This window comes from Benincasa hispida, chromosome 3, assembly GCF_027475165.1.
Source record: "Benincasa hispida cultivar pf3 chromosome 3, pf3_genome.v1.1, whole genome shotgun sequence".
NCBI classification, from domain to species: domain Eukaryota; kingdom Viridiplantae; phylum Streptophyta; class Magnoliopsida; order Cucurbitales; family Cucurbitaceae; genus Benincasa; species Benincasa hispida.
In genome coordinates this window covers 52,396,290-52,410,610 of record NC_143480.1, presented here as the reverse complement: position 1 = coordinate 52,410,610, position 14,321 = coordinate 52,396,290, and positions in this window count along the sequence as shown.

The window sequence follows — 14,321 nt, the reverse complement described above, 5'->3', positions numbered from 1 at the left end:
AATTGTATAATCAAGAAATTGTGCTCTTAACTTAATTATTTGAGCAAGTAATCTTGCAAATGCAAGGTTTCGACTTGATAATAAGCACATGTGTGACCATCTGCTGGATGCATCTATTAATACCATAAGATACATAAATGTTCCACTTGGTAGGTTAATAGGTCCACATATATCTTTATGAATTTGTTCTTAAAATGCAGGTGGTTCAATTTTCACTTTAGCTAGTGATGGTCTAATTATTTTCCTTAAGAGCAAGTATCACATGATAATTCAATAGATTGAAGAATCTCCTGGCTTTTCAGTGGATGTTCATGTTATCACACTCCGCTCCAGATTACCCTCTTAATCTGGATGGAGTGGTGACTGGAATAGTTACCAACCTTTTTGCTAGCACTTACTGCCTATTTAACCTGATGAATTTTGCTCAAACCCTGAATATGTATATTTCATCAATATACGAAAAAATTAACTCAGAACTTAACACATTTACATTACAGGGTTTCGTAGCATTGTTCATACATGAATATTACAACTTAGTGAGCTCCATCTAGAATACTAGTCACTATCTAATAGACACATGTGTACTAACTAATACAGGTCTTCGATTAAGCTTCTTTCAACCTGTTTGTTTGAGTGACAGAGCAGCAACAGAGAAGTATTTTGGGAACTGACCACTACCTGAAAGGAAAACATTTGAAAACATGAACTAAAAGCTCAGTGAATGACTAATATTTAAAGCATAACTTTCATACATAAATTTGATATTAAAACTGAAAGCTTAAACTCAAAACATAGACTTGGCAACTATTATTTATGTCATCATCAACATCACATAGCAGTTTTCTTACTTTGCTAGACTATGTCTTAGTCTATTAGTCTAGAGTGGCCCTTTCGCTCACTCTTTTTCATTCCTTACTATATTACTACTTAACTGGGAAGGAACCCTTTTGTTCACTTCTAAAAAACGTAATTTGCATCCTTAGTTGAGAGAGAACCTTTACTCAATGCCTCAACGTCAATCTATAGCCAGTGTGGAGTGATCTCAACACTACCAATAACAACTTTTTTACATTCGTGTGATTCTAGTTTAAGTACCGTCATATCTTAGATACTACTGCTCAGATACCTTCTTCGTGTACGTCAGTATCGAGCTGCTTGGATACCTTCTCTATGTCCTTCAGTATTGAGCTATTCAAATTCTAAGACAAAGCTTCAGTACCTTCTCATCTAGTCCTTCAGTTCTAAGCTATTCATACTCAACTTGCATATTCTTATCTCTTAATGACTTAGTTGCCCAAAAACATTCTATACTAACGCATCCTCATGGTCATTGAAAAGCATAGCATAAATATAACATTAATGTGAGATGCGTTGCTTGGTAACTATTTGAGAACAGTTGTCATAAATAGCTTTCAGTAAACATGCATTGCTAAACATTCATAAGCATTAGCAATTTACTTAAAACATTTAAAGCATTTAGAGTCACTCACAGTCTTTGGCAATCCCCTTCGTGTATATGCTTACTGTGCGTTGAACACTTAGCCAAATTCTTAAGCCTTAACTTAACTAGGCAGAAACTTCATTACCATGCGTCTATGCCTTGCTTTAGGCGTTCAAGCCTCTTATGCGACCAAGCTTTCAGCTCGCACCTATTGTCCATCGCATGGCCCAACGTATAGCTACCTTTGCGCCCATTGTTTAGCTCATGCACCCATCTTGTGGCACATCAACGCATGCCCCATGTGTTCGTCTGGTCGCACTCATGGACAATCGCATAGCAACCTTTGCGCCCATCGTTCAGCTCATGCACCCCTCTTGTGGCACATCAACGCATGCCCCATGCGTTCGTCTGGTTGCGCCCATAAACACCAATGCAACCTTGCGCCTAATACCTTGTACGCCTGCCTGCAGGATCCAACGGCCACTCAACACTTATGGTTATGGCTTCAATTCAGCCTCCAACACATGCGTTCAACACCATCGTCAAACCCTTAAAGTTGCTTGCTTGTTCAACCCAAGCAGCTGCCTGCTTGTTCAAGATTCCAGATTTAATTTATAATTTTAATAACTAATTTTTCAGGCCTTTTCTCAAGAAATTTCCTTATACAAACATTCTCTAAAATATCTTAACAAGCTTAACTTAAAATTTCAGCTCAGAATTCCTCGTGGTTGAGCCTGAATCTTTACATCATCAAGGCTGACCCAAACTTACCCGAGGTCGAATTCTCCATTCTTCAGCTCGATTCCGCTAGAATCTCCTTCCGACATTTCAACCTCAGCAACTAGACAAACTCAGGGTTTGAATGGCTCTAAGATTACTCCATTTGGTCGAGTAAATTTCTCAAACCCCCCTTTGAAGTCGAGCTCCCTCTTTTAAACTAACAACTGCATGTTCTCCTTTTAACATCAAGTTGCCATCTCATCCTTAAGGGATAATATCAAATCTGAGTACGATAGTTGGCTTAGCTGATCAATAACTAAGATGATCCTTTCCTCTTGGTTATCGATGTAAGGGTCAGCTCCCAAGCCAACGGTTGCAACCACATGGCCGCATACCTCCTTCTCAATGTATCGCCCAATCTGACTAACGCATAGCTCACTTAGAGGTTATTGCGTCCCTCTTTTGGTCGCATACTTCTAAGCCAATGCATGTCCTAGCCCACTCATAACTTAGTCTCATCATATCAACCATGTGTTAAGCCTTCCTCGTTTCAAATCATAACTTTAGCGTGCATCGAGTTTCAACGCCTTGCACACGTCGCCTACTCCATCATCTAGCGCCCAGCGTCTATCGTCTAACGCTGATGCCGATCATGCAGTGCCAACGCCTCGTTGCTTAATGCTATCGTCCAACGCATAGCACTATCGCTTAGCGCGACCCTTCGTATCGTCTAACGCTGCAGTTTACCGCACGATCGCCTACTACATCGCTTAGCTCTCCGCGCATTTATTATACGACCGCCCAGCGCCCGTCTACACAATCGCCTACCTCATCGTGTAGTGTCGTTCACTTACTAGACAATCACATACCCAATCGTATAGCGCCGTTCATCTGCTACTCGATCGTCCAGCGCCTTTGCTCGCACACATTTGAGGCTGCCGCAAGCCTTATCAACACATCATGCCTTTCAACTCATGCGTTCATCCTTAGTACCAACGCATAGTTTATCCTGCCTTCAACACTAAACCTCTACAAACCTTGGTTGCTACACACGCAACCTCCATGCGTCCACACTTCTCCATCAACGCATGCCTACACTTTGCTTCCATACTTAGCCAATTTTCACCTGTTATATTATCTAAAACTCACCATTGACTAAGTATTCCTAATACTTAGAATTTTCTTCCTCCATCTTCCTACTTTCTTTACCTCCTTTCATAATTTTACTTAACACGTTTGTTCTCACTTATGTAGGAAAATGGAGTACGGGGTTTACACATGTGAATTCTCAATAATTCTTCTTATCATTATAAACACCAAATGACCTAATTTGTCATGCCAAATAGCAAATATATCTGGATTCATGAACTTCAGATTCATTGTCGCATGTGTTTCAATTATTCGTATATGAGTATAATATAATCCATAAGATAAAGCATACAACTTTTCCAATATACATTTTTCATTTGAGACATTAGAGATAGTATATAGATATTCCACACTATTACTACTATCAGTCTCAGTATGATAATCATTGCAATGTATGTCTTTAAAACTTAGTAGATTTTTCTTTGACTGACTATAGAAAAATGTATTTTCAATTATAAATTTTGTTCATCTAGGCAAAATAATATTTGCTTTTCCAATCATTCAGTCAAGTTTGCAGAACCGTGTATTTACTTTTGCTTCCAGCATTGTCAATTTGGAAACATATATTTTACTTGTAAGTATTGTGTGTTCAATTACACTGTCTGCTAGACATAGATCTTTTTTGCTCATTTTTTAATCACCTAACATATGAAAATGATCCAGATTTCTCTGCTAAAAGAAAACAATTACAATAAGAAAAACAACATTTGGAATATATAAAAGTTAACATTTATTAAAAGGAAAAAAAAACATGAATATGGATTTTTTAAAAAAAAAACAACAACAACAACACTAAGTCTATATGTTTTTTAAGTCAAAAGAAACACTTTATGTTCCATCAACTGTGTTGATCTTCTCTTCAGAAGATTCAAAAAAGTCTGTCACATCTAAATTTTTCATATGCGATGTGTCAAATATATTATTATCCAGGTATGCAAATTTTGCTTCCACATTTTTTCCCTTGTTTCCTTCAGGGCAACTTGATACTGATCAACTAAGTGTTTCGATGTACGAAAAATATGTGACCAATGCCTAGTCATACCATATTAAAAACATTTTTGTTCACCACCTTTTGAATTCTTATCTTGTGGAGTTTTTCCTTTATGATCATCATTTCGTGTGGTTTTCTTGAAATTTGGATGATTATAATATCCAACACGAAAAGAAGAATTATTTTCTTCCTCTACCGCGGTCACGACATTGACTACATCCACGATCTTGATCATGATTATTATTAAATTTCGCAGCATTCACTTCAGGGAATGATGTTGTTCCGATTGGTCGAGATTCATGATTTTTCATCCATAACTCATTATTTTGTTCGGCTACGAGAAAACATGAAATTAGTTCAGAATACTGTTTAAAATTCTTCTCTCGATATTGCTGCTGCATTAGTATATTCGAGGCATGACATGTAGAAAATGTTTTCTCTAATACATCGACATTAGTAATTTTCTTTCTATAACAATAATTTCGAATTGGTTCTAAATATTGCGGAATTGTAATCACTTACTGATTTTTTTATAACAACCATAACGAGTTTTAGGAAGAATAACTATTTTTTTATGATCATACCTCTCTTTTAATTTTTCCACAAGATAAGAGATCTTTTATTGTAAGATACTCCATTTTAAATCCCTGTAATGATGACGACGAAGGAAATCAAAGCTCTTGCTTTGTCTTGACTGGATGTCGTATTTTATTCTTAATTGTTTCCCTAAGGTTCATATCATCTAGGTGGATTTCGACATCGAGCACCCATGAAAAATAATTATTGGCATTAATATCAAAGGCTGCGAATTTTAATTTTGTAGGGTTTGTCATGGCAACACTATCACAAAACATTATATTTATATTATAAATTTAATATGTCCTAAATATGCAAAATAACATTTGATTTATTATTATAATGAAGAGGGGGAAAACGACATACCTTTAGGACCTACCTTCAACGGAGGAAATGAAAGAAGCTTGTATTGGTAAAATATTGTAAAAATGAGGTGCAACTGGAATACGAATATCAAGAAAATATAACAATAAAATAAATAAAACACGATATATAAATAAATAAAATAAGAAAAATAAGAAATTATGAAAATAGGAAATTCCTCCAAAATTATCCACTTTCTCCAAAATTCATGGGAATTTTACCAATGTATATATTCTCTCAAGATTGAACCAAATGCCTCTATTTATAGTCAAAATGGCAAGTAGGAGTAGGAGGTAGCTTTATATGGACACTAATAATGTGTAGGTATGAGACACATGGATAACATGTAGAGTAACATGTGGAATGATAGAGGTTTGACAATTATTATCTTTAAGGCACTGAGCTCGGACGTTATATTATACCTAATTTAACATATTTATAATATAAATAACAATTGAAAGGAAATATTTTATATATGTGTACAAATAGTTATGTGATGATATTACCATAACCAGAAGCTATTAAAAATCTAGTAAGATTCCAATATATATTGGGGCAAGTTAACTAAAAAATTTGTAGGTAATTTTCCATTACATTGTCCATTTGTCTACTTCTATGTACATTTGATAACGAAGGGTGATTAAAATCAATAATACTTTTAGGGTCAATAATTAAATACATAAGAACAATTTTAAATAATTGTAAATATAACAACATTTATCAGTGATATGATCTATCACTTATAGACTCTGAAATGTAAATTTTACCATATTTACATATTCTTTTGCATTGTAATATATTCGTTAATATTTTGGGTCTTATTGCTATATTTGCAATAGCCTCTTAATGAATATGAAATATATGTTTAATATGAAATTATTGGCACTTCAAATAAAAATGACACTAATGTGTGGAAATTTATGGGAGTTTTGAAAGCTTTATTCAATTTTGATATTGTAGAGTAGTTTTTGGACTTAAGCCATATTTATTTATCTACAAATATAAGTCATGAATGGTAATATGAAATGTGGATCTCATTTGATTATGTTTTAATTGTTTACATATGTTATGTAATCGCAATGAAATGTGGGTCTCTCAATATGATGTCTCCTTTTGAAAAGTTACTTGGATTATGCATGATTTGCTACATTTAGTGTTTGGATGTGCTTGTTATCATCTCTTAAAACATAAACTAGAGCCTAAAACTTCAGTGTGTTTCTAGAATACACAATTTATTTTAAATCGTACGTTTGTTATAATATTCACATTAAAAAATCTCTTGTCTATCGTCATGTCATTTTTCATGGAACATTTTTTTTTTTTTTTCCATTTTCTACTGCCACACCCACTTTCTCTTCTGTGTCATCCTCTCCTTCTCCTATCATTCTTCAGCAACTTTTAAATCTCTCTTGTTCACCGTCTACCTTCCTCCATTGTCTCTCCTCCTTCTACTTCTTCTAATGTTTTTATACCAACTGCCATGAGCTTAATATACAAGGTTTGTCAATAGGTACTACATCAACAACCGTTGTCTCGATGCAACGAATGTTTAAATTTAGAGTTTAATTTGACGAAATTGAAAGTTTAAGGTAAAAATTGATACAACTTGTCAAGTTCAATATTTAAAATTTAATGGTTGAATTACCAAAAAAATTACTTTACGCCTTGTTTCAAGAATACTCATTTTCTTTCCAAAGGTTGCAATATTGTTTATGACATTTTATACATGTTTATCAAAATTACTCTTACCTCTTTCGGTTTGAATAGAAATCCATTAGAATTTTGGATGAAAATTGGGACCTATAATGATTTGGTGGTGATATGAAATAGTTCCTTGGTGTTCAAGTCCCAATCTCCAATTAATGTCATCATTATACCATTTAAAGTTCCGATTTTCGTCCAACATTATTATAATAGATGTATGCTTTAAATGCTGTTTTGAAACGTTTATAAATAGTAAAGAGTAATATTGTAATTTTTGAAAGAATAAAGATATTTAAAAGAAAAAATCAATGTCAAAGTTGAAGAGTAATTTATAAAAATAAAAACAATCAAATTTAAAATTGAGTTTTTTTTTTCCCTCTATGTTGTAAAAGCTATCAATTGAGATGAAATATTTTCTTTTACCTGGATATTTGAATCACATATCTTTTGATCACAAACATATTTGGTATACGTGTTTTCTTCTCAAGTATATACGTCATTCCCCCCTCTCCCTCCAAAAAAATGAGGACTATATTACGATATTCATTTTGCTCTCTACTTTCTTCTTCTTGTTATTTTTTTATTATTATTCTTATTGTTCTTATTTTCTAAAAAAAACAACAAATAACAAAATTTTATTTTTAACACAATAGACAAAACATAAATAAGAAATTAAAGGAAAACAATAGTTTGTTTTTTTAGGTCTAAGGGTTCAAATTTACATACAACAACATCTATTATACATTAGAAAAAATAAAAGAGAAATCAAACATATAATATTTACGACAAATATATGCAATATTTTTTTTAGTTGAATCATATTTATGTGAGATTTTATCTTTATATTTCTAATATAATGTAATATTAAAAAAATAGATATAAAATAAATTAACTGGTTTAGATATATAACCTCGACCAAAAGATTAGAATTTGAATCCTTTAAATGTTATTTAACTTAAAAAAATATAATAACGATAATAATGTAAGGTTGGAACAATCTTTAAAGAAAAATACAAAAATGCATCGAATGGAAAAACGTGGACGGCCTACCGTAAGCACGCGCGAATTATCTTTAATGCAAAATATAATTTAATTAAGTGCCTAATCATTCGCCTTAATTTTGCATCTTTTCGCCTTCATGAGCTTCCCAATTCACTTATTAAACTTATTTTATTTTACTTTTCTCCCCTCCTTTTTGTGGAACACTTCCTCTTAATCATATCAATTTGAATTTAATTTAAACTCTTAATTTTTTAATCACATTTTTATTTGGTTTGAATCTTTAATCCTCCATCCCCCTCATGCCACATGGTAAGTTTGGAAGAAAATTTGTATTTTTCCTATACAATAGCCCATGTAAATTATTGTAAATTTAAACTTAGGCTACATGCTTACATCTAATTTCCAATATTGCATCACAAATATTTAAGCTAAACATGGTTTTTTTTTTTTTTTGGCTATATAATTTAAATCTTTTGAACAAAATATCAAAGTGGTTATTTAACTTTTTAAATTTTCAAATTTACCCAATTTGAGTCTATTTAATTGTTGTTTTAAATTTCGTTGATAGGTGGTTTAACTTTTAAAATTTTATGAATTAGATATCATGCATTCAGTAACATCTATGTAACAAGTCAATTTGTTATGATATCTTAGTTAAAAAAAACTCATGTAATGATTAATCAAGTTTTTCCTAGTGATTTCTCTTTTAAAAAACCCAATGACTTGATATAGAAATTTTGAAGCATCGAACATAAAATTGAGGAATTTTAAGTATTAAGTTACTTTAACTTAAAAAGATATTTTTTAATTCTTTCATGCATCAAATCAAATATATATTTTAGATGTAAAATACGAACAAATTAAATATTTTCAAACAAGTATAAATAAGATAAAATCATTCTACCGTTTTAGAAATGAAGCGTAACATTATTGTGTTAAATAAAATATTTGAGATACCAATATGAATTTAGCTCAATTGACATGAATTTATATTATCGACTATAAGGTGTGAAGTTTGATTATCTCTAAATAATTTTAAAAAATAATAAATAATATTAGATAAATAAACTAAAAAAAGAAGACTCGGGTACACATGCCCAATAGTTCAAAACAAAAAATCGAGAATAAATCATTAATATATGGGTGGATTAAATCTAATTTAATATTATTATCGTTATTTTAAAATTAAACAGTTGCGGATTAGTTGGCGATGATTCAACTCCAATAAGTCTCTTTTGGTCTTCTTTCAAAAAAAAAAAAAAAAAGTCTCTTTTGGTCAACATTTTTTTTTCGGGTATTCAATTTTAAAAAGTATATAAATTTGTATGGAACTCCTTTCATTATTATATATACACACACACAAACGATAGTAAAATTAAGCATAATTTAATGACAATTAGCGAGGTAGCTTGTCTTTCTTTCTTTTTGAAAAACAATGATAATTACTTGTATTCATCTCATTGATGTTGGAGGATCAAATCTTCGTATTTCTCTGAGTTGTTTGTAGAAAAAAAAAATATAACTATAGCAAGATCACTTTCATTTGTCATAAATAATCGATTTATATGCCAAATGATGAGCTTAGATCACGTTTATCAATTCGTGATGAAAATTTGTGTAATCGTAATAGGATTCCATTAATTGATAAATCGTAATGGGCCACAACCAGTAACGTAATAGGATCGCTTTTTTATCAAGTTTACTTAAAATTACGAATCGGTCACATAGGGGTGTTCAAAAAACCCGATGACCAAAAAAAAAAAAAAACGATCAACCCAACCCAACCCCGGTTTGGGTTGGGTTGGGTTCAAATAAATGAAAATTTTATGGGTTTGGTTGGTTTATAAGTTCACCTGATATAACTCAAATCAACCCGAATTTATTATTAACTTTAAAATATATTTTTTATTACTTATAACACGATTATTTATACATATATTGATAAAATTGTAAATAAATAACCCGATTAACCCAAACCAATCCAACCAAAATATTTGGTGGTTGGGTTAGGTTGGGATCATTTTTTTAATAAGGATTATTTGGGTTGAAAAAATTTACAACCTGGACAATTGAACAATTGAGTTGAGTGTAAAAAGTCTTTCAACCCAACCCATGAACATCCTACGGTCACATTTACAATCCCAATTACGGTTATCACTACCTTTTAGAATCAAACGGATCAAACAATAATGAATGTGATAGATTTCATGGTTCTTATGTTGTAACAATACCATACCTATAACCGTAACCGTGACCATAATGGTAATGGTAACATAATTTCCAAACACAATCAAATTAATCACTTTCCACTTCTCATACGGATTGCACTTTTTTACTATAGATTTGGAAGTGAGTCTCGGATGTCAGTACGGATATGAAACACAAGGAACAACACCAAATGTAATCAAACGAGACCTACTTTTTTAAATTACCATTTATTATTATATTTCACTGAGGGTAAATGTGGCTTTAACTCATTGATGATTGAAATTACCTTTCTTTTAAAAGTTGTAGGTTATCGTTCCTCCATCCGTAATTAATTGTGGACCTTAAAAAATGGATTTATTTATATTTTGAAATTTGTTTATGGAAATCGTTAAACATGGTTTTAAAAAATGGTTCAAATGCATCTCGTGTACTGAACAGAAATAACTAAAGATTTGTTTGGTTGAAATATGAAAACAAAAGTGGTTTATTTTTCATGTTTTCATATATGTGTTTAGAACAAGATTTAGAAATTAAATTCTAACTAAACAAATTTTCAAAATGTGATTAAAAATATATTTAATTATTCACTAAATAGTAGGTTGAATATAAACCATTATTAATTGATTTTGAAATTTGTTTTATGATAAAATTTGTGTATAATTATTATTTTGTAATATTATATAATATATAACATATTTTACATATTTTAAATTTAACAAAAATAATCGAGTTTATAACATGAAATAGTATAATAATTAATTTTATTTTTTTTTATATATATATAATTTTTAGTATAATTCTCTATTTTAAATTTTGAATTCAAAATTCGAATACAGTTAAAAACATAAAGAAAAGTCATTTTCAAAATTTGTATTATTTAGATCACATAATATGTAAAATAGTTTTCGAAAATAAATTTCATTATCAATCAAATTGGGCAAGAAAACATTTTATTCAATTTAATAATCGTGAGACGTGAGCTCTTAGTTAAAAAATGATATGTTTTTAACGCTTGATTTATTAATTTGGTATTTAAATGCTCACTCTTTTTTAGAATTTGCATTTTAAAATAAATTTCTCGTGTTGTTGAATTAATTATTCGATATGTCATAGTCTTTTGAGTATCATAGATGATAATAATTAATGTAGTATGACGATATGTAAATATCATAACACGTTACAATATTTTTCTATTATCCTCTCACTAGCAAAAAAACGTCGACATGTTAAAATTAACTCAGCTCGACTAGTAAATAACTTTTATTATCAACTTTGAGGTTAAAAGTTCGATTATATATATAGAGAGAGTATTGAAAATAACAATATGAAACAAGAGTATTTTCACTATTTAATTGGCACGCCTATTTTCCATTTTTAAGATGAGGAATACGTGATTGAAGAGATAAATATCTTCTTACAATTTCATAACTTCATAGAAAGAAGGTAAAGATAGGCGGTCTAAAAGTTCAAATATCAATGATGTATTTCACCTTTTTCCTTTGTTTTATTTGGTTTATATTGTGTATTAGGCCATTATTTTTCTTCTTTTTCTTTTTTTTTTATCTTGAATATATTTTCGTTTTCATTTATGTAATTTTAGAAGTTTCGATTTGATCCCTTAAACTTAATTTTAATTTGATTCTTACAATAATGTACGATTTTATTTTTATTTTTTTTATCAAGCTAAACAATTATAGACACGTTATATGTTTTATACATTACATGATAATTAGTGTGTGTTTTCTAATTGGTTGTTGCATTAAGGTACCATAACATGTAGGATAGTTTATAACTAAGCAAGTGGTACAGGATCAGTAAAAAATAACAAGGGAGACTCTTGAAGTGAGTAAATAACAATTTTAATAATATTAGCGATATCATTTAATAAATTCGCAATGATTCGATTGAAGATTTTAAAATAATGAAGGTCGAACTAGAACTATCATACTGTAAATATCAAAATGGAACTTTAAAGACTTTATCAACTAGTTAAAAATAATTATAAAAACTAAATTGAAACTTCGATCTATTGAAATCGATCATGAATTACAAGATAGAATTAATCATTCATACAATGCTATAATATAAATAAATGATGTAAGTAAGGAACAAAAAAAATGTTATTTTTGTGAATGTGAAGTTTGGAGGTTTACACATTTATCTTTAGTACAAACAATGCCCATCATCTCTATTTATACGATGAGTTGGGTGTGTTAAACTTCATCGTGGTCTATGTATTTTAGGTTATAGTCTAATCTAGTTTATATATTTTAAAATTTCAATCTTTAATACAAGCATTTCCAATAAAATTTTAAATTTAGTAAGTCGATAGTAAATATTATTGAAATTATAGTAATAATCTTCAATAGAAGGGCTAGCATATTTTAATAATTTATAAAAGAATACTAATATACCATGTTTGTTTGTTTTTTTTTTTAAAAAAAAAAAAACTCAACAATAAACTAACATGATGACTAATTTAAGATTTATTGAATGTGCATTGACTAAGATCGAACATTTGAATGTATAAATATCAAAATATAACAAAATTCAAAGTACACAAATCGAGATGATATTTTAACCTAACCCTTTAAGAAAAATAGGTAAATATTACACCAAACCAAGTGTTTTTACTTTTTTTTTCTTTGAAAGGATGTTTTTTACCACTTTTGAGCGTTAGTTTGACATGCTTGTACATTTTTCTTCATTGGGCTAGACTTAGAAGTTAAGATCATGCTAAGATTTCAAGTATACGTTTATTATTTCAAAAATGACAATATCATCAATGATTTTTTATGAACGTTTTAAAATTATCATTGAAGTAAAAATATATTAAAATGTTCGACGGAAATTAATAAATACTCTGACACATGTTCAATTCAAAATTAAATTTAAAACATTGTAATTTATATTCAGTTTATGTGTAGCTATTAATTTAATTCATGGTCAAGGATAGTAATCCATCAAAAATCATTGAACCTACTTTAAAAAATTATTGTCATCACTGGTAAATTTGAAATCTGCAAAATAGATGAATCCGAATCCCATAATTTTTTTTCCATACAAAAAAATAAATAAATAAAAATCAATCGCTTTAATGGGTGAAAAAAAGGTAAAGAATAGTAAGAGAGAGAGAAAATTACCGAGATTGGCCAATCGCGAGTGAGTAAATACTATATTGGTAATAAATAGTTACTTAAATTACAAATTTCCATTTTTAAAAAATTATGGGATTTAGTAAAAGAGAGTTGAAAGTATCAAATTATGGGTAAGTTAATTTTAAAGAAATTAAAATTTATCAAAGATGTCATTAGTCCCAAAATTGGAAGTTTAGAGTTTTAAGAAATATAAAGTTCAAATTTATATTTATTGGATCAATTAAATTTTTAAATATTTCGATTTTGTCAAATACTGTTAGACACGAAAAATGAAAGTTAGGAATTTATTATATACAAAATTAAAATTTTATAGTTTTATTAAACTTAAAATTCGAATTTATATCTAATAGATCAATTAATTTTAAAAAAACTTTAAATTTGTTAATCTAAAGGCCTATTATACACAAAATAAAAAAAGTTCACGAACTTATTAGGCACAAATTGAAAGTTTAGAGTTCCATTAAAGACAAAACTTAAAATGACATCTAATAAAGCAATTTATTTTTCAAATTTCAAATTTGTCAAAAACCCATTAAACACGAAATAAAAAAATTATAGATTTATTAAACACTTTTAAGTTCAATAACCAAATAAACACAAAATTCGAAGTTCAAAAATCGATATTTAAATTGTTGACGTTGATGAAAATATCAAAGTCTCAATTTTATAAAAATGTTCATCGAAATATCAATAAAGTTGATATTTATGAAAAAAATATATAAAAGAATAGATCAATAAATAAATATTTATACTTTTTAAACATCTTACCATGCTTATTATTAATATTATATTTACATAGGTGACATTTTATTACTTATTTTATATGTTTTATGATTTTTTTACAATATAATGGAAATATTGATTTTAACATTTCTTGTTGATGTCAAACTCATAAAAATGTGAAAATATCTTTGAAAATACCAACACCTAGAGGGAAATCTAATACTTTGTAATTCAATCTATAATTATCTACATGTTTATGGTTAAATTGAAAATTCGGTCCCAAGAG